The sequence below is a fragment of the Ursus americanus genome, chromosome 19, assembly GCF_024610735.1.
Source record: "Ursus americanus isolate L20-20 chromosome 19, mUrsAme1.1.p, whole genome shotgun sequence".
Taxonomy (NCBI): domain Eukaryota; kingdom Metazoa; phylum Chordata; class Mammalia; order Carnivora; family Ursidae; genus Ursus; species Ursus americanus.
In genome coordinates this window covers 25541690-25561390 of record NC_142145.1, presented here as the reverse complement: position 1 = coordinate 25561390, position 19701 = coordinate 25541690, and the positions used below count along the sequence as shown (strand labels likewise).

At 42.8% G+C, this 19701-nt stretch overlaps 1 long non-coding RNA gene across 25 annotated transcripts in view; it reads right to left on the bottom strand.

Moving 5' to 3' along the window:
- LOC123787365 (uncharacterized) overlaps positions 1–19701 on the bottom strand; it is a 133185-nt gene that overhangs the window by 45565 nt on the left and 67919 nt on the right. For 19 of the 25 annotated variants that reach the window (XR_015727692.1, XR_015727697.1, XR_015727675.1 and 16 more), the window contains exon 3: positions 951–10094. The exons of 4 other annotated variants lie outside the window; for them this stretch is intronic. This is a non-coding gene — a long non-coding RNA (uncharacterized LOC123787365). The remainder of the gene's footprint in view (positions 1–950; positions 10095–19701) is intronic. 2 more of the 25 variants (XR_015727677.1, XR_015727679.1) reach the window with 2 other exon arrangements.

Genomic DNA, 19701 nt, shown 5'->3' with positions numbered 1-19701 from the left:
CGTGACCTCCTTGATGGGCTCTGAGCTTCCACGTTGACTTCATAGTCCTCTGAGTCTACTGAAAGCTCTGCTCAGCTTCTTGGCCTCTTAGACGCTACTTTTGGAAGCACCATTACCCTTGAGGGAGAAACTGTCTTTACTTGTCGGCCTTATCTCTCTGGTCTTTCTCCCTCTTGTAAATTTTGGCCTTGGAAATCCTCAAGACCTCAGAAACATTCCAATACCTTCCAAGAGGTTTTCTGTCTTTGTTTTTGTTATTATTATTTTCTTTAATATCTTGATTGATCTTTCTAGTTGTTCTCAAAGAGAGGGTTGGTTGAAAACAACTCAGTGCCCATCCAGCAGATAGACTTTTAAGAAGGGGGAAAAAAAAAGCACAGGGAAAATCTAGTCAGGAAAGCTTCGCAGGCCAGACAATTTTATAGAGGACAGGTACTATAGGGAAGTCGTTTGGAATGTGTTGAATGAGCTGAAGGGCAAACGGGGGACAAGGAAGCGATGTGGAGATTAGGAACATCAGAGCCTGAGGAAGAGATGAAGAGAGAAGGAGGTGATCAGAGCTCCGGAGCCAGGGACAAGGGCTTGCCCGGGAGCTGGGACCATAGAGCCACAGAGCGCCAGTCATGCAGCTCAAGGTCAGGAGGGAGAGGGGAGTCAGAGTCCCCGATTAGGCCTGCCTCCTGCCCTGCTGCTGCTTTCCAGTGCTTCCTATTGACCACACTTCACAACAGGCAGTGGCCAAAGCAGCCTGGGGACCGCAGAGGAAGGCAGGGGGCAAATCCCAGACCGAGCAGGCAAATGACTGGGCACAAGGCACACTTGGAAAGACGCCTAAGAGACTAGGAGCAATGGTTGCCTCTGGGGTGGGAGGGGCATGGAGGACTGGTGGATGGGGAACGAGGGTTGGACTCACCGTGCGCCTGAAGTACGTATTAACCATGGACACGTACCGTGAAACGTCAGATTACACCCTTCGTTGGCTCTCGTCCTCCAGAGCCGCATTGCTCAAACTGCAGGATGATTAAAATTATCCATTATACTGGAGAGAATGCAAACTCTACAGTCAGCGGGTCTGAGGTGTATCTCAGGAATCTGTATTGAACAACGTAATTCTGGTGGGTGGTCCAAGGGAAGCACTGCTGAGCCACGGCCGCCAGTGGGGCAGAATTCAAGCTCCTTCAGAATGACTGCAAGTTCTTTCGCGGGGTCCATGACCAGTTCCTCTCTGAACCCTTCCCTGTCACCAAGGCCCTGCTCGTCTCCTGCCTCTGATCCATGTGCACAACGTCATCCAAATTCTCCCCGCACTTGGTTCTAGAAATTCGTCTGTGTGTCTGCTTTCCTCATTCGCACCTGAGGGCAGAGAATTCTGCTTACTGATATTAAATCCCAGAAATGCCCAGCCTTGCACTTGGCACAAACGAGGCGCCCAATAAAGGTTGGTTAAATTGACTGACTGGTGATTTTCAGCGAAGAGAGGAATCAGAGCCGGCCGAAGTGCCCAGATAGGGTTTCCCAAAGGAGGAGTTGCCTTAGAGTGGAAGAGAAATGCATTCCAGGCCGGGGAAAGGGAATTCACCGAGGTACCAAAGGCAGGCGGGCTCATTTCTATTAGTGAGCAACCCTGGCGATGAATATAAAGTGCTTTGGTGCTGTTTTTTTTTTTTTAAGGCAAATTCCCTAAAACCATACTCGGTAGGTCGCGTATCCCCCCTATCTGGGGCCATAACTTCCCCAGATGTTAATGAGTACTTCCAGCATTGATGGAGGGGAGAGAGACCCCTACGGGTTTATAAAACATGCAGATGACTGGTTTTTAACGAATGCAAAACGTCAAACAAAAGCAGCATCACAGGCTGGTTACTCATGCATAGTAAAGTTCCCAGGGAAAAGGGAGCAAATAAATAGGGAAAAATACCTTGGCTGGAACCATTCCTAATAGGCAATGGACAATTGGGAACAGCAGGGGTATACAGGGACACGGGAGCAAATAGCAAATACATTTGGAAGATATCAGCGAGAGTGGGATCAAGGCGGCACCAAATGGCCTTCTGGCTTTTGTTTCTATGAGGATGTGGGGCCTGTGTTCAGCCCTCCCCGACATAAATGTACAAGGAGGAGCTTTTGTTTGTTTGGTGGGGGGGCGGGGGTGGGGGACATGATGGAGGAGGAAGAGCCACACGTATGTACAGCAAGAAGAAAGCAGTTCTAGAAACAGGTAAGCTGGTAATGAACACAAGAGGAAAACTGGCCGAAGCGTCCAGCCCTGGCAGCCTGTCAGGTCTCACCAAAAGGTGCGGGGGTGGCCCCAGGCCCCAGGCTTTCCTGGCCACATTTCACCACATATCACCCTGCTGCCTCCAGGGGGCCTGTTCCCCATCTTTGTCAATCAACCACAAACATTTCTTAGCAACAGAAAAGCTCCAGATGCAACTGGCAGGCAGCAGCTGAGTGGTCTATGGTCTACGGTCTACTTGAGGGAGAAGCGGGGAGTGGGGCCAGGCCCTGGCGCTTACCAGCGTTCATATTCTCCTGGTCATCCTGGGCCTGGGCCATGTTTGCTGGTCTCCAGTGCAGTAGGGATGGCCATGCAACTGGTCCTGCCCCATGGAGGGTGGCAGAAGGCATAAACTGCTACTCGCAGGACTGGCCCCTCAGGACCCCTGACGTGATTCACATTCTAGTTCCTCTTTTGGCCACAGACGAGAGGACGCTGATGACCTGGAGGGGTAAGGAGCCACCAGATAGAGGGAGCAGAGTCCCAGAAGGACTGTGCAGGGCAGAGAAATGTCCCCTCCCCGACACTACCACTTGCTGACCCCCTGCGACCTGAACAACCAAATAAACTTTTATTGTCTTGAGCCACCAACTTTTGTGCTCGTGAGAGCAGTGAGCCAGTCCTAACAAAGCATAAAGCCGCAGAAGAAAGAAGGTGAGGCCTGTGTGTTTAAGAGGAGTCCTGAAATAGATGATAAAGGAATTTGGTATTTTCCTATTAAAAAAACCGGCCATGGAGGTTTTAGAGCAGGGGAGGAACCTAGTGTCCCACCCAAACTGTGCCCTGGCCTGTGGGGGTGCCAGAGAGGGCAAGGCTGGAGGCAGGCGGTGTTGAAGGAGACAGAGCGGCTCCAGTCGTGCAGGGGGTAGGGACTGAGACTTAGGCTGAGGCCAGGGCAGGAGAAATGGGCTTGGGGGGCAAGATAGCCAAGAGGCTGAGCAGGAAGGATCTGCAAAACTGGGTATCGGGTGGGACGTGTGGGGCCAGGGGAAGCGTGGAGGGCCATGGGGAGAACTGGGGACCTGGGGGGTGGGGAGCCAGTCTGGGAAAGAGGCATATTTCATGTTTGACATGTGGGCTTGAGCTGCCCAGCACTACGGAAGGAGAGGTCCAGCCACTGCTGGGAAAGCCACGTGGAGGGAGGAGAGGGTCAGAGCCAGAAGTGACACTGGCTCTCACAACACATAGGCCTCACCTTCTTCCTTCTCTGGTTTTAGGTTTTGTTAGGACAGGTTCCCAGCTCTCATGAGTCTGTCTAGAACTGGCCATCCCAGAGGAGAGGAGATATACCAGAGTACGCTGATCCTAGACCCTGGCCTGCACTCCAGCGTAAATCCAACTTGTTTATTGTCAACAGACATCTTGAGAGATAGAAATGGACCAGAAGAGAGTCAGTTTTACCGTGACGATGTTTGATGGGGACAGAAGAGGTGGTTCTCATCAGATACCGGACTGAACCTGCTTTCTGTTGAACACTTCCAACAAGAAGAAAGGGTGGAGGAGAGACACATTCCGGAATGCGGTTCCTACGTGATGGCAATGGGCAATTCGACAAGAAGAGAGAAATGTGACCTTGGCCCTGAGGAGAAGAACGGCAAATATTCCTCTCCTCTGGCTGAAGTGAGAAATGAAAGAGAAGCCATGTCTAAATGTCATTAGTGCTTTCACGGTCATAAAAAAAAAAAAAAAAAAAAACTTTTAAAATAAATGAGGTACTACTAAATAAACGAATCACTTGAAAATGTACATGTGGGATAGCCGAGATAAATTAAAAAACAGATTAAAGTAACATCTGTATATTAACATCGTCATAAAATGGAATGGTAATGGTGGGAGCGTGCAAGGTATTATAAAACAATAACCAGAAACATTATGTCAATTATTGAAAACCACATCTCCAATTTAGAGGTATTACTTAGTCTCTGACGCTTCTGCAGCCATTTGTTCCCCAACTGGTTCTATAAGATGGGCCTACTCGACTCCAGATAAGCACTCTCAAATTCTATCGCAATATATGTCCAGCTCAGGGACGGGTTTAATTAATTCTTCTCATCACCAGTAGTAACAGGTCACATGACATGACAGCCAACTGCTCTCTCCTCGCCTTCAATGCTTCAATGCCCCCCATCCAACATGGCCGAAACCATTAGGAGATGACATCCATTTTCTTGTGGTATTAGTAACAAAAGTGGCAATCATCAACTTTGCATCTGTAGACCATTATTTTAAAACTTCTAACCCGCTTTCCCATCTGAGCCTCATGGGACACCTGGGAAGCTGTTTTCTCGTCTGAAGGATGAGGAGACACAGCCGAAGTCACACAGCGGGATGCTGGTAGGTCCTGCACCAGATCCCAGGTCCCGCACTCACCCCCAACCCTGTGCGCTGTGCTTCTTTCCCTTTGCCCCTCTCAGCCCCTCCCAGCCCCTCCTTCCCCTCTGTCTCCAATTGCCCTTGTGAGTCCAGGCCCTGACCAGCAACTTCACCCCCAACACAAACCTTTTCTGCTGGCCTCAGCTCTTCCCTCAGGGCTAGTCAACATTATATTTTTCATGGGTCCTATTAGATGCCCATCCAGGGCCATTTTGTGTTCCCTTGCCCACCAATTCAGCCCCTGCCCCCCACCTTCACTAGAAAAGCCCCTCTACTAATGGTAACAGAAAACAGAAGCCAGCAGAGAGCAGTCTCTTGCTTTCACGTCAGGTTTTCTCAGGGTCATTTTCCTATCCTCCCTGCCTGCCCTCCATTCTCAGACAAGTCCCTCCACCCCCCTTAAGCCTTCTCCATGTGCCCTCACTGTTTCTGCAAATCTACACCACCCATAACCTTCCTTTCCCTGACCTCTCTCGCCCTTGATGGCTCCTTCTTCCAATCCTGTGAGTCTTCCTTGTCCTACAAAATCATTTCTTTCAGCCCTGCTTATGTCCTTCTTGGGCTGCTGCTCTATCCCTCTACCACTAGTCATGGGCAAACTTCTATAAAGAGAAGGCAATGCTAGAGGTTACATCTCAGTCATTTGGGGGAGTTTGTTAAGAATACAGATTCCTAGTTCCCTTTTAAGAATTAGGACTTCCTATTATAAAAGAAACTTCTGCACTATGCGGAAAGTCGTCTGCACAGAGAGGGAAATAATCAACAAAACTAAAGAGCAACCTACTGAAAGGGAGAAGATATTTGCAAATAACATCTGATAAAGGGTTAGTATCCAAAATATATAAAGAAATTATAAAACTCAACATCCAAAAACCAAATAATCCAATTTAAAAATGGGCAGAAGACATGAACACATATTTCTCCAAAAAAGACATCCAGATGGTCAACAGACACGTGAAAAGAGATTCATCACCACTTACCACCAGGGAAATGCAAATCAAAACTACAATGAGAACGAACTCACACCTGTTAGAATGGCTAAAATCAACAACACAAGAAACAACAGGTGTTGGCAAGGATGTAGAGAAAAAGGCACCCTCTTGCACTGTTGGTGGGAACGCAAACTGGTACAGCCATTCTGGAAAACAGGATGGAGTTTCCTCAAAAAGTTAAAAATAGAACTACATTATGATTCAGCAATCACGCTACTGGAGAATACAAAAACATTAATTCAAAGGGATACATGAATCCCTATGTTTATAGCAGGATTATTTACAATAGCCAAGATACTACAGAAGCAGCCTGGGTGAATGGGTAAAGATGTATATATATATATATACATACACATACATACATATGTATTCCACACTGGAATATTACTCAGCCATAAAAAAGAATGAAATCTTGCCATTTGTAACAACATGGATAGAGCTAGAGAGTATAATGCTAAGCAAAATAAGTCAGTCGGAGAAAGAGAAATACCATATGATTTCATTCATATGTGGAATTTAAGAAACAAAACAAATGAGCAAAGGGAAAAAAAAAGAGAGAGAGAGAGGCAAATCAAGAAATCGACTGTTAACTACAGAGAACAAACTGATGGTCACCAGAGGGCAGGTGGTGGGGGATGGGTGAAACAGGTGATAGGGATTAAGGAGTGCACTTGTCATGATGAGCACAGGGTGATATATGGAAGTGTTGAATCACTATGTTGTACACCGGAAAATAATATAACACTGTATGTTAACTAACAGGAATTAAAATAAAAATTTTAAATAAAAAAGATAAAAATAAAAGTATGGGGTAATGTATGCCACGTAAATCTGAATCAAAAGAAAGATGGAGTAGCTATATTAGTATCACAAAAAGAAGACATCGGCGTAAGTAAAATTACTGGGGATAAGGAGGACTATTACATATCACAAGAGGGTCATGTCAAGAAGACCCCACAATCCTAAATGTGTAGGCACCTACCAGCAGGGTATCACAATACATGAAGCGAAGACTGACAGAACTGAAGAGAAGTAGTCAAATCCACATTCACACTTGGAGACTTTAATATTCCTCTCACAGTTTCCCATAGAACAATGAGGTAGAAAATCACCAAGGATATAGAAGAACTAACAACCAACTTGGCCTAACTGATATTAGTAGAACCCTCCATCAAAGCACAACAGAGAACACATTCTTTTCAAGTGTACATGGAATATTCACCAAGATAGACTGCATCCTGGATAATGTAATAAGCTTTAACAAATCTAAAAAAATTAGAATCACACAATGTTCTCTGATCATAATGGAATTAGAAATTAGTCATAGATATCTGGAAAATCCCCAAATATTTAAAAATTAAGCAACATACTTTGAAAGCAGCCGTGGAAGTTCAAAGAGGGAGTGTCAAGGGAAATTAGAAAATAGGACATTTCAAAATGTGTGGAATGCAGGTAAACAGTGCCTAGAGGAAAACTTATAGCATTAAATGCTAGAGAAGAAGAAGGATCTCAAGTCAATATTCTAAAGCTAGAGGTGGCAAACTATAGCCTGTGGGCCCCATCTGGCCCGCCACCTCTTTTTATAAGAATAGTTTTATTGGAATACAGTCATGCCCATTCATTTACATATTGTTTATGGCTGCTCTCTGTCTCAGAGGCCAGCATTACCCTAATACCAAAATAGTACCAAGCAAAGAAATTACAAGACAAGAAAACTACAGACCAATATCTCTTATGAACATAGATGTCAAAATTCTGCACAAAAGTTTGGCAAATCAAATCTAGCAATATATATTATAAAACAGATAATCCATCATGAATAAGGAGGGTTTATCTCCGGCATGCAAGGCTAAGTCAACATTTGAAGATCAACTAATGGATTTCATTATATTAACAGATAAAAGAAGAAAAACCATATGACCATCTCAATAGGTACAGAAAAAGCATTTGACGAAATTCAACATCCGCTCATGATAAAAACTCTCAGCAGACTAGGAACAGACCTGTTAAAGGGCACCAGCACAAGATGGCTATTAGGATGGCTAAAGTCAGAGAAACATGCAACACTCAGTGCTTGTGAAGATGTGGAACAACTGGAAGTTGCTGATGAGAATGCAAAATGACACCTCCACTTTGAGAAACCATTTGGCAGTTTTCTATGAAGTTAACCATACACTTACCATATGACCCAACAATCCCACACTTATTCATCCAAGAGAAATGAGAAATTTGATTCACAGAAGACCCCTATGTACATGTTGGTAGTGGCTTTGTTCATAACACCCAAATCTGGAACAAACCCGATGTCCTTCAGGGATTGGAAAAACAAACTGGTGAAACATCCTTATAATGTAATACTACTCGGCAATAAAAGAATAAATTACTGATATAGGAATCAACATGGATGAATCGCAAATGAATTATGTTGAGGAGGGAAGACAGACTCAAAAGGCTACATTTTCTATGAGGTTCTGGAGAAAACAAACCTATAGAGACATAGAAGATCTGTAGTTCCAGGTAGGGGTAGGGGCAGGTAGGTTGATCCCAATTGGAATTTCTGGAGGCTTGATGGAGCTGTTCTGTATCTTGATTGTGCTTACCTAACTCTAGGCATTGGTAGAAACTCACAGAACTATACACCAAGAGAGCAAATTTTACTTTATGTAAAAGTAAATACAATTTAGAATAACACACAAATAGAACAACATTTAACATTATGGAAACATATAAAATTAAAAAACAAAAACAAAACAAAAAAATTGACTGCATGGGAAGTTGGTGTTTAAATGTAAATGGGTATTTGAAAGAGCTATATTTTAATTTGTTTACAGCCATTAATTCCTTAGTTCATGACTAATTAGTCATATTATTAGAAAGAAGGGCAGTCCTTGAGGCACAGGGACATCATACAGATGAGGTTCCACGCCGACAGAGTAAAGGTGAAGCAGTCTGGTGTAAGGTGCACTTCTGGTTAGAGCTGAGCCTGGATATTTTCAAGGCTTCCAAGGACTTACTGTTTCACTTATTATCCCCTTCTAGATCCTGGGCTCATTATTTTTCTTTTTAAGGGTTAGTCAAAAACAAAGGGACCCCAGGGCGCCTGGGTGGTACAGTCAGTAAAGTGGCTGACTCTTGATTTCAGCTCAGATCGCAATCTCAGGGTCGTGAGATTGAGCCCCACATAGGGCTCCATGCTCACTGGGGCATCTGCTGGAGGATTCTCTCTCCTTTTCCCTCTGTCCCCCCCTTGCTCTCTCTTTCTCTAAAATAAATAAATCTTTAAAAACAAACAAACAAACAAACAAACAAACAAACAAACAAACACACACACACAAAAGGACCCCAACTGCACATTTGTTGTTGGTTCAAACAACATGCCTACAAGGTAGGTATTATTATTCTCATTTCACAGATAGGGAAACTAAGGCCAGAAAGACTAAGTGACATAGTCCAGGCCTCCAAGCTAATAAAGGCTAAGCTTTGATAACTCTAGTCTGCCAATGCCAAAGTGTGTGCCTTCAGAAGCAATGGGGCAGTCTGAAGCAATTCCAACAGTCAGGAAGAGTTCTCTTAGCTTGCTTGCTTGTTGATCAGGAGAGCTACATGGACAGAGTGAAACTTACAGATTCATCAAGGAGATGGGCAGAGATTATAAGAGGAGAAACTGGAGACAGAGAGGCCATTTTGGCTTTCCCAGTGTTGTTGTAAAGAATCCTTCTGCCTCAGGCAGGCAGAGGTGAGGAATGCAGAAGGATCCAGAAGAAACACAAGGTGCAGCTTCCCCGTACCACTCTACTGTTCCCGTCTTCCCCCTTCCCAGTGCCCTTCCTTCCCACTGGGGTGCAGATGAGGATGAATGGAAATAGTGGAATTTTAGTCTCTGTGATTGACTAGTGTAGATGTCCTACAGCATGTCTAAAATAAACCATACCAGAACACAGGTATTCGGTCTCCACAGGCCCCAATGAACTACATCTGACAAGCCTCTCAAGACCTTCATTCATTCACTCATTAATTCAGTATTTTAGCTGACCCACCAGCAAATGTAGCATGTGCCTACTATATGCTGGGGGCAGCCCAGCCGACGGCAGAAGCCAGCCCTCGCTGTTACCGTGGAAGGGGACTCACCGGCAGTGACTTGGGTGGGGGGGCAAGGGGAAGGCCAGTATCTTAACAGTTTATCATCTGCCTCCTTGGTTATTAATAAACTGAGTATTTCTTGAGAAGGAATTCTAATTTTTACCTACCTCACAGAGATGCCAGAGGATCAATTAGCTGATGTTCATCTGAGACAGAACAAAGAGAAAAGTGGAAAATGAGAAGCCCTATAAATGAGCCTCTCTCTGGTATTACTGCCGTCATCACCATCATCATCATCATTTCTGCTGAGTGACTGCTTCATCAAACTGTTCCTACACTTCCCATCAGGGGAGAATACGGCTGGATGGAGCCTGGAAGTTAAGGAATTAGGAGAGATACTCAACTAAGTGTGGGGAGAGAGCTTTTCTTGGTTTACCGTCACCTCACCTTCCAAACTTCACATGCCTGCCACTGAGTGTGCCAAAGGGAGAGCACTAGTCAAAGTGAACTTCAAGGTAAATAGAAGCCCCCACCCCCACCCCGAATCCCCAAGCACCTACACTTCTCCTCTGCGTCTTTAGACTCCCACCATTCCAGTCATTCATGGAATTTCCCACCCAAGTACCATCTCCAGAGGCTGCAGCTGAAATGGTCAAGTCTACAGGTGAGAGTTAGTGCGGGCCTCTGCCCTGTTGGCCCAAGTGTCAGAGGGCATCAAAGCCTGGGTGAGGAACATGCTGGGGGAGAGAGGTGGCCCAGAGGACAGTGAGGACAATGAGGTCGGGTGAGAACTGGGACAGCAGTCCAAGTCACCGGGAATGGTCCAGCTGGAAGGCATGCTGGGTGCTGATGCCTGGGAAGAAGGCTGGAGGATGGGAGCCCCCAGGAAGAACAGTCTGCCTCATTCCCCTTTTGCCTGGGACAGTGGCATCCCGTGACTTTCTCAGTCACGATGCGTCAGGACATCAGACTTAGACAGCAGAGTCCATCCCGATGTTAGAGGGTTAAATGGAGAAGCTGGGTGGTCCCCCAGGGACACGCAGGCTGGGACTCCAAAGGTGTTCCCAAACCCCACCTCTTTCAAGAAGCCCCTCTTGACCTGATTGCTCCCTCCTCTTCACGCACGTAACTACTTATTCTGGGCCTCTTTCCCCCAAGTTGGTAGGCTCCACAAAGGCAGGCACGCTGTCTGTTATTCTGCATTTAAGCCTTGTGCCCGAGGTAAGGGGTGACTGTGTGTGTATATGTGTGGGAGTGTGTGCATTTGTGTGTGAATGGGTGTCAATATGGTACCCGTACTCTCAACTGCCATGTACTCCTGGGTGCTCTCCTCTTCTGTAAAACGCAGAGCCCATCTTCTACTGCTCTTTTCCCCCACTGTCCTCAGCAGATATTTTGTTCAGAGTGAGCATTGCCCCTATATTTGAAGACAGTTTGTTGATTCCAAACGAATGTATTAGAGTGGTGACAGTCATACCTACATTGGTCTAACTCTAATTTTAAGTGCCTTTGCAAGAGTGAAAAGTAGTTGTTTATTTTTAGCACATTACCCATTTCAAAGCTCTTAATTGCACACTAGTTAGCACATAAGTTAACTTGGTAGGCATTTTTGTCTCTTGTAGGAAATGGGAAGATGATGCGCTTAGTAGAGAGGTTTTTTGTTTGTTTGTTTGTTTTTGGTCAGGTTCAGTTTGAAGAGGGCCATCCCTCCTCCTTCTAATGGAGTAAAGAGAAAGACAGAGTTGAGATGAAATTCAGGCTCTGTCACCTGCTGGCTGGCTCCCTGAACAAGTCTCAAAATTTTTCTCAGTCTCAGATTCCTCATCCCTAAAAGCAGTTTAATAGGACCTCATTCCTAGGGCTAGTGATGAGAATCAAGATAATCCGGACCATGTCTAGCACATGGAAGCATACCATAAAAGTTAGTTCTCTTCCCTTCTTCTCTCTTTTCAGTTGGGGAAGGCTTCCTGGAAGAGCCAAGATTTAAAAACTCATCTGGGGGTGCCTGGGTGGCTCAGTCGGTTAAGTATCTGACTCTTGATTTCAGATCAGATCATGATCTCAGGGTCATGAGATTCAGCCCTGCATTGGCTATGTGCTGGGCATGGTGCCTGCTTAAAATTCTCTCTCTCCTTTGGCCCCTCCCCTGCCTCTCTACAACAAAACAAAACAAAACAAAACAAAACAAAACAAAACAAAACAAAACAACAAAACACCTCATCTGGATAATGAGCGAGGATCCAAACTTTGGCCTAGTGCAATTCCCCTGGTTTCCCTCACCTTCTACCCTTGGGAAAGTGAAAAACCACCAAGGCCACCAGCGCAGTCTCATTTCCCCTCTGCCTCGCCCCATTTCTCCCATTTGAAACTCTCAAGAAAGAATCACTCCATCTGTCTCTATTTATGTTTGTTTTTCCCAAACACTTCTTGCTAAATGCAAAGTTTTAATAACAGGGAACTGATCATTTGGCGGATTACGGAGCAGTAAAAGTGAGGTGGGAAGCTGCACAGACACCAAAATATGGGGCACATTTGGTGCTTACAGCAAGGAAATGAAATATTTAATAAGCCTAAAAATGAGGAAATGTGAAGCAGGTTTCCCTTCCCTTCCCTTCCTTCTCCAGCAGAAATTAAACAACTTTTACACACCACGTAGTCTTCAGTAGAGGATGCTAATGGTGTCCCCGATGCCCTCTTCATCTGATCAAACTTTATTGTCTGTGTCAGGCTGCCAATTAAGGCAAGTTTCTCCTATTGCACACACTTCCCAAGCCACCATAAAGGTTAATTGAATCATGTACAGGCGATGCTCTGGTGGAGAGGAGGCTTTAGGATTCTTTTCAGACGATCAGTGAGGAGAACGAATGAAAAATCGTGCGATTGTTGTACAGCCAAGTGGAGACTCCTGGTAGGGAAGAGGCCCCTCTTCCTGCCTCAGTCCTCCTTCCCCTTGTGTTCAGCATTTTGGTGTTACCTCTTTCATGTTCTCAGGAGCCTCCTCCATTTTCGCTCCTCTCTATGCAATGCCATTTGCTGAGAAAGACAGAGTTGTCTAAGGTGGGCTCATCCTGGGTACTGGGTCTGCCCCAGATGGTCGGCCATAGCCTGGCCCCTAGAGCAAGACTTTGATCCAAGACCTGCCACTTGCAAAGCACTTTCTTGACATGAATGACGTCATACTGCTCAGAGGATCCTCTTTATGAAAATAGGTTTATGTGATTCTGGGTCTTTCTCAAGCTAGAAATTAGGACTCAGATGATGAATAAACTATAGCTTTCAAGATTTGCTGAATGAGTCACTAGATCATAGAACTGTGGACTTCTGGAGTCATCAAGGTCCTTAGATATCCTTTCAGTTGGTTTTCTTGGACTGCAGATGAGGACACTGGGGTCAGAGAGGAAACATGGCTTTCCCAAGGGCACTGGGACATGGGGTAGAAGAAACTGGTAGAATCCTAGTCTTCTGAACTAAGAAAATCCACAGACAGGACTGGCGTTGTCTGAGCCTGTTTGTAAATACACTCTATACCCACCCAGCTCAGGGACATTCATCTGTATACAAGCAGTGAATGTGCTACAAAGAACTTTATTAATTCATTAAATCAGATCCCCAGGGGCCTCCTCTCAGTGGCATCCTTAGTCCCAGGTAATTCTTTAAAATCTATATGTTTCTCTGATTTGGTTCAGATTGCTGTTTCCCACAATTCACCCAAGTGGGTGAAGCCCATTGGTTAACAGAACTAACTTCTTTTATTTCTGATGTTTTTAAATTATGGCTGCTTTCAAGAAGATAGCCAATAGTAGACTGGAAAGGAGCCTGGATCCAGGATTCACCCATGGCCAGTAACATCAAACTGGCACTCTCAAGCAAGAATAAAGTTCTACTGTGCTGAATATCTTGAAGCAGGTACTGCTGTCTCCCAACCCTAATATATGCGGCATTGGCCTAGGGGTCAGATGATGAGCAGCAGAGAAAGAAACACTAGAAACAAGGAAGAAGGAGCTCCATGTGAAGCAGTTGCCAAATACATGATAGAATTGTCACATGCGGTAACTCGGAAGCCAGACTAAGATGTTTATAGAACTTGTAACTCTAAGGGAAGACTTTGAAAAAGATCCAGAAAGATAGGCTTCAAAAGAAAGATGTGAGTTCTGGCATTTAAGAGTAGGGATGGAAGGGAATAGAAAGAGCCCAGAAATTTGAGAGTTCACATAGGTGGAAAAGTCAACTGCTCCTGCCCTGGAAATAGCGGGAGATAGGCTTCTGCTGCCCAAGTCAAGCCCGTTGCTTCATATGTCCTGAGGGTACCCTTCATTAACTTGGGAAAAAGAGACATGAAAACAAGTCTAAGAACTATGTCCAGCACAGAAGTTGGGTTGTGATTTCTACTATGTGGAATTGACCAGAAGTAAGTAGACCAAAACTTTTTGAGGGAATTTTACTGTTAAAAAGGTCATTAACTGTAGGAATCCTCTAAGCCCAGGTCTTCAAACTTCCAAGCAGAAAGGCTATGAAAGTTGCCTACCCCAGGGAATGCATGCACATCCACACCCACTTTGGCTGTGGCCTTGGAGGATAATGGACAGAGAGGAACGTCTTAGAGAGTGAAGTCAGAAACCATGGAGAACAATGGACAAGGGGGAAACCTGATGCTTGGCACATGGTAAATCCTCAATAAAAGATAGTTTTCATTGTACTTCTTCAGCAATTTTTTTTTTGCTCTTTGCTATTCATACTTTCTGTACCATTTTGCTCTAACAATTCTGAACCTTCTGGCTTTTTCCAGTCCAAGCGTTAAGTTGAATTTGAGCAGGAATCCTGCAGTAATTCAATCCAGTACATTAGATACTCTGAACCCATAGCATGGAGGGATGACTAAAACTTCCACCACACAGAGATAGGGTAGGAAGAGCACTGGGGAAAAAGGGAGGGGCGATTGCTTGCTGGTTCTAAGGACTTGAAAACCAAAATGAGACTAACATGAACTGAGTAGATTGAATATTTATAATGTGTACGGTAACAATACGATTTATCCTCCAAATCAGGACAATTATGAGATTGAAAGATGGCCTAATAAAACAGCAGCAGGTGTTAACAAAGATTGTCCTAGATAAACCAGCATATGTAATCTAAAAATGTGCCAGGCGCTGTGCTAGGTTCTTAAAATATTTTATTTAATTACTGAACTGACCATATTCAGGTAAGAGTAAATATCATTATTCTTATTTTGCACCTGGGAAAATTAGGTTCATGAGAGGTTAATTAACTTGCCCCTCAAACCACACCACGGTTAGTGAGCAGAAGAGCTGGGATTCAGATAAGGTCTCTGATTGTGAGGCTCCTGCCCGTGCCATTGACCTTCCTGCTGTCAAGCCCTCAGGACTCCCTCCCTTGCGAATCTCCTTTGCTTCACTGCTTGTCTCTCTTTTTAAGAAAGTGTTAATGAAATTTTTCAGGCATATACAAAACGTTATCAAGAATTTGAAGACCCATATACCACCACCCTGCTTGAAAAGTAAAACATGACAAGTCCATTTGTAGTTCCCCATGCATCACTTCCAAATCCTGTTTGCCTCTTTCCCCCAGAGAAGCAGGAACTATCCTGAACTGGCTTTATAATCTTCGTGTAAATTTTTATATTATTAATGCATGTGGATGTGCCCACAAAGGGCACACAGTCCAGTTTTGCAGGTTTTTAAATTTGTGTAAATGGTGATGCGCTGTGCCTAGTCTCCTGCACCTCCCGTCCTCATTCAACGGTGGTGAAGCACTAGCTTGCCTGTGTTCAGCACTGTGTAGTATTCCACTCCATGAATACACAACAGTTTATTAATTTACTCCCCTTTTGACGAATAATTAGAGTAGCTCTGATCGTTCACTATTGCAAAGAGTGTTCCTAGGAAACTTCCTGTCCATTTGCCTCATGCATACTCTGCAAAAGGTTCTGCAGAGTGTGGACCTAGAAGTGGGGTTGTCGGGTGTAAGTGTTTGTATACCTCCAACTTTCTTAGATATTGCCAGGTTGTTTTCCAGACTGGTTTGGCAATTGGCCCTCTCACTAGTCAGGATTGCTTCATATCCTCACCAAATATTGGTGTGATCAGACTTCTTTCTTATTGTAATAGTATCTTGGATAATATTTTGAAACTCTCATGTGGGTTTAATTTTTATTGCCCTGCATTTCTTGGATTACTCTGATTACTGGAGACACCAACCTTTTTTTCATAGATTTACTAGCTGTTTAGTTCTCCTCTTCTGTGTAAGACCAGCTTCCCCTTTCATCTTGCTGCTCTTCTGTGTCCCTGAGCTGGTCTTCTCTTAAGAAGGCTGCCTTTGCAAGAGAAAGTCATTATTCTTTCTCACAGCTCTGCTGCAAGAGCCAAGTCTCCTCGTGGCTTAATGGTTATACTGCCAATTGCTCCAGAGAAAGTGTCAGGAGATGATATAAATAACAAACAGGAGGATGTTATGAATGTCCCACAATCTTACAAAATTCTTACTTTCAAAATCTACACTTCTGGAGAAGGTTTTCCACCCTGAGGTTGTTGGACCAGGACTATGGAAATATTCTTGTAAGTTTCTAAAGTTCTCTACAAGAAAATTTTAAATCATGTTTTCATTGTGGCCATAACTTTAAAATTATATTAATATAAACATTTTCTGAGCCATTTTGTTTTTTAGTACTTCTGTGTGATTAGAAATGTTACATTTTTTTAAAGATTTATTTATTTATTCGACAGAGACAGAGACAGCCAGTGAGAGAGGGAACACAAGCAGGGGGAATGGGAGAGGAAGAAGCAGGCTCCCAGCGGAGGAGGTTGATGTGGGGCTCGATCCCATAACGCCGGGATCACGCCCTGAGCCAAAGGCAGACGCTTAACCGCTGTGCCACCCAGGTGCCCCAGAAATGTTACATTTCTGATTATAAATATCTTGGTGCCAGGTGAGACCAGTAAATAGAGGTGGACCTAATAAATCCATCAGTTAAGATGCTAAAGCTCTTATAGTAGAATACCCATCTTTTAAAAAGGACATTTTAAAGGAAGAGACATTTACCCACCTCTAAAACAAACAAAAAAGACCTTCACTTAAGATATTGTCTTGTATCACAAGATAAGCCTAGAGATATGTGGTTCCAAGGCTGGTTCAGAAGTTCAGTGATATCATCAAGGATCCAGCCCTTTCTATCTTTCTGATTTGCCATCTTATTACATATTGGCTTTCCAGACTCAGGTTTGTTGCCTCATAATCCCAAGAGAACTGCTTCAAGCCCCAGGCATCCTATCTCCATATAACCAAGTTAAAGGGCAGGAAAGTGGGGTGGGGCTGTGTGAGTGCTCATCAGAAGAGGAAAATCTTCCCCTAGAAGTCTTCAAATAGACTTGTCTTTGTACTCAAACTGGTCACAAGGTCACTTCTCATTGCAAAGAAAGCTGGGAAAGGAAATACCTGTCATCCTTAGCCTCTATGATAGAAGACAAGCTTTGCCAGCTTGAAAGAAAAAGAGGAGGATGACTTCAGGACAAGTAAATTATGTACTTGTGCCAAGCTAGAGCTACATGCTGTCAACATGTACTATAAAACCAACAGTTTTGCAGTGGAATAAGTGGAGAAAACTATGAAAGAGATTTAATCATCATCTGGGACGTGTTGCCACAGACAAGTCCAACTCAAAATGCTGTGCATATGTTCAGTAAAGCAGTATCTCCTCTTCTTTTTCTGTTCGCCCACCTCAAAACACCCACTGTTTGTAGCATATAAGACCCTGGCAGGCTTGTGCAGTATAACTTTGTGCCTCAATTACATTAAAGAAATACACTGTTACTGCTTCGTTCTTTCTACCTTTCCTGAGGCCCCTCACTTAATTCTCTGGCCTCTTTGTCCCTGGTTCATTATTGAACACACATATGAATGTCCTTCTAGTAAACTTGGCCTCCACCTGGCTTTCAATTACTGTTAAGGTATTTCCTTCTGAGGACTTCATATATGGCTCCTCCCAGAGAGACTGCATTTCACTACAGGAATAGGATTGCATGGAAGAAAAAGCACAAACTTTGGATCAGACAGAATTATGTTAAAATCCTAGCTCCAATATTAAAGACATCAATAGAATAATAAGGATATGTTGCGAGTAATTTTATAAATTCAACAACTTAGATGAAATTCACAAACTGTTTAAAAGACACAAATGACAAAAACTGACTGAAGAAGAAATAGAAAATCTAAAGAGTCCTATATATATTAAAAAGATTGAATTAGTAATAATAATAATAATAATAATAATAATAATAAGAAGAAGAAGAAGAAGAAGAAGAAGAAAAACTTTCCAAGAAGTTTTACAAATAAATACCAGGAAGAAATAATACCAATCTTCCATAAATTCTTACAGAAAATAAAGAAGAAAGAATACTTCCCAAATCATTTTATGAGAATTATGAGGATTACCCTGACACCAAAACCAAAGACATTACAGGAAAAGAAATTACAGGCTCATTAATATATTCATAAAAATCCTTAATGAATTATTAGTAAATCGCATACAGCAACATATTAAAAACGGGTGATACACCATGATCAAGTAGGATTTATACCAGAAATGTAAGATGGGTTTAACATTCAAAAATCAATCAATGTAATTCATTATATTAACAGAATGAAGAAGGAATACTATATGCTTATTTAAACAGATGCAGAAAGTGTATTTGACAAAACTCAAGACCCCTTCATGGTTAAAAAACAAAACAAAACAAACTAGAAATGAAAGGGAAATTCCTTAACCTAATAAAGGGTATTTGTGATAAATTTATAGTTAACGGTATAGTTAATAGTGAAATACTAAATTCTTTTCTCCTACTATTGGAAACATCAAAAATACATCATTCCCATCATTCCTATTTAACACTGTATTAGAGGTCCCAGCTAGTGCAGTAAGGCAAGAAAAAGTAATAAAAGTCTTACGAATTAGAAAGAAATAAGTAAAAGTGTCTTTATTTGCTGAAATAGGTACGCAGAAAATCCTAAGATATCTATGAACAAGTTACATACGTTCATACAAAAACTTGTTAAAAAGTGTTCATAATAACTATTTTCATAATTGCAAAAACCTGGGAAGAATGCAAATGTCCATCTATATATAGATGAATGGATAAACAAATATTCAACAATAAAAAGAAACAACCAACTGATACATGCACAAATATGGATAAAATTTTTAAAACATTATGCTGATTTTTAAAAAGCCAAATAAAAAAGAGTATATAGTGACTTCACTTTTGCAAAAATAAGGAAGTAATCTAATCAATGATGGAGAAAGCAGATCAGTGTTTGTCTGGGAATGGAGTGAGAATTGATTGAGTAGGGGCATAAGGAAATCTTTTGAAGTCATGGAAATGTGCCATGTCTGGATCATGGCAGTAGTTCTATGGATGTATACATTTGTCAAGACTCATTACACATAGAGTTCAAATGTGCACATGTTATTGTTTGCAAATTATATCTCAGTAAAGTCTATTCTAAAAAATCTTCTATCCTCATCATTTACAGAGTGGCCTAGACCAGTTAATTTATCTTTCAGAGTCTCAATTTCATAAAATGGAAACAATATTTACTCTGCAAATTTGCTGTGATGGTCTAAGTAAGTGTTACAGTGATCTAAATAGAGTACTTGGGACAGAATGAGTGAGCACTTGATAAAAACTAACTTGTCATCAGAAAATTATACCTGAATCCACCAAGACATGAATCCTTGATGGCAAAGTTTAAGATACAACAAGAAACGTGAGAGATACTTTAAGTCAGGAACTCTTGCTGTGCCTCAAAATGGTCACTTTTCCTAATTCTTCCAAGCTAACACCAGGTCTGGAACTTAAATGATACGATCTTATGGGCTAAAGAACTTTTATTTCATTTGACTCCTAAAGCCATTGTTAGAAGTAGATGGATCATAAAAAAAAATAAAAAATAAAATAAACAAATGAT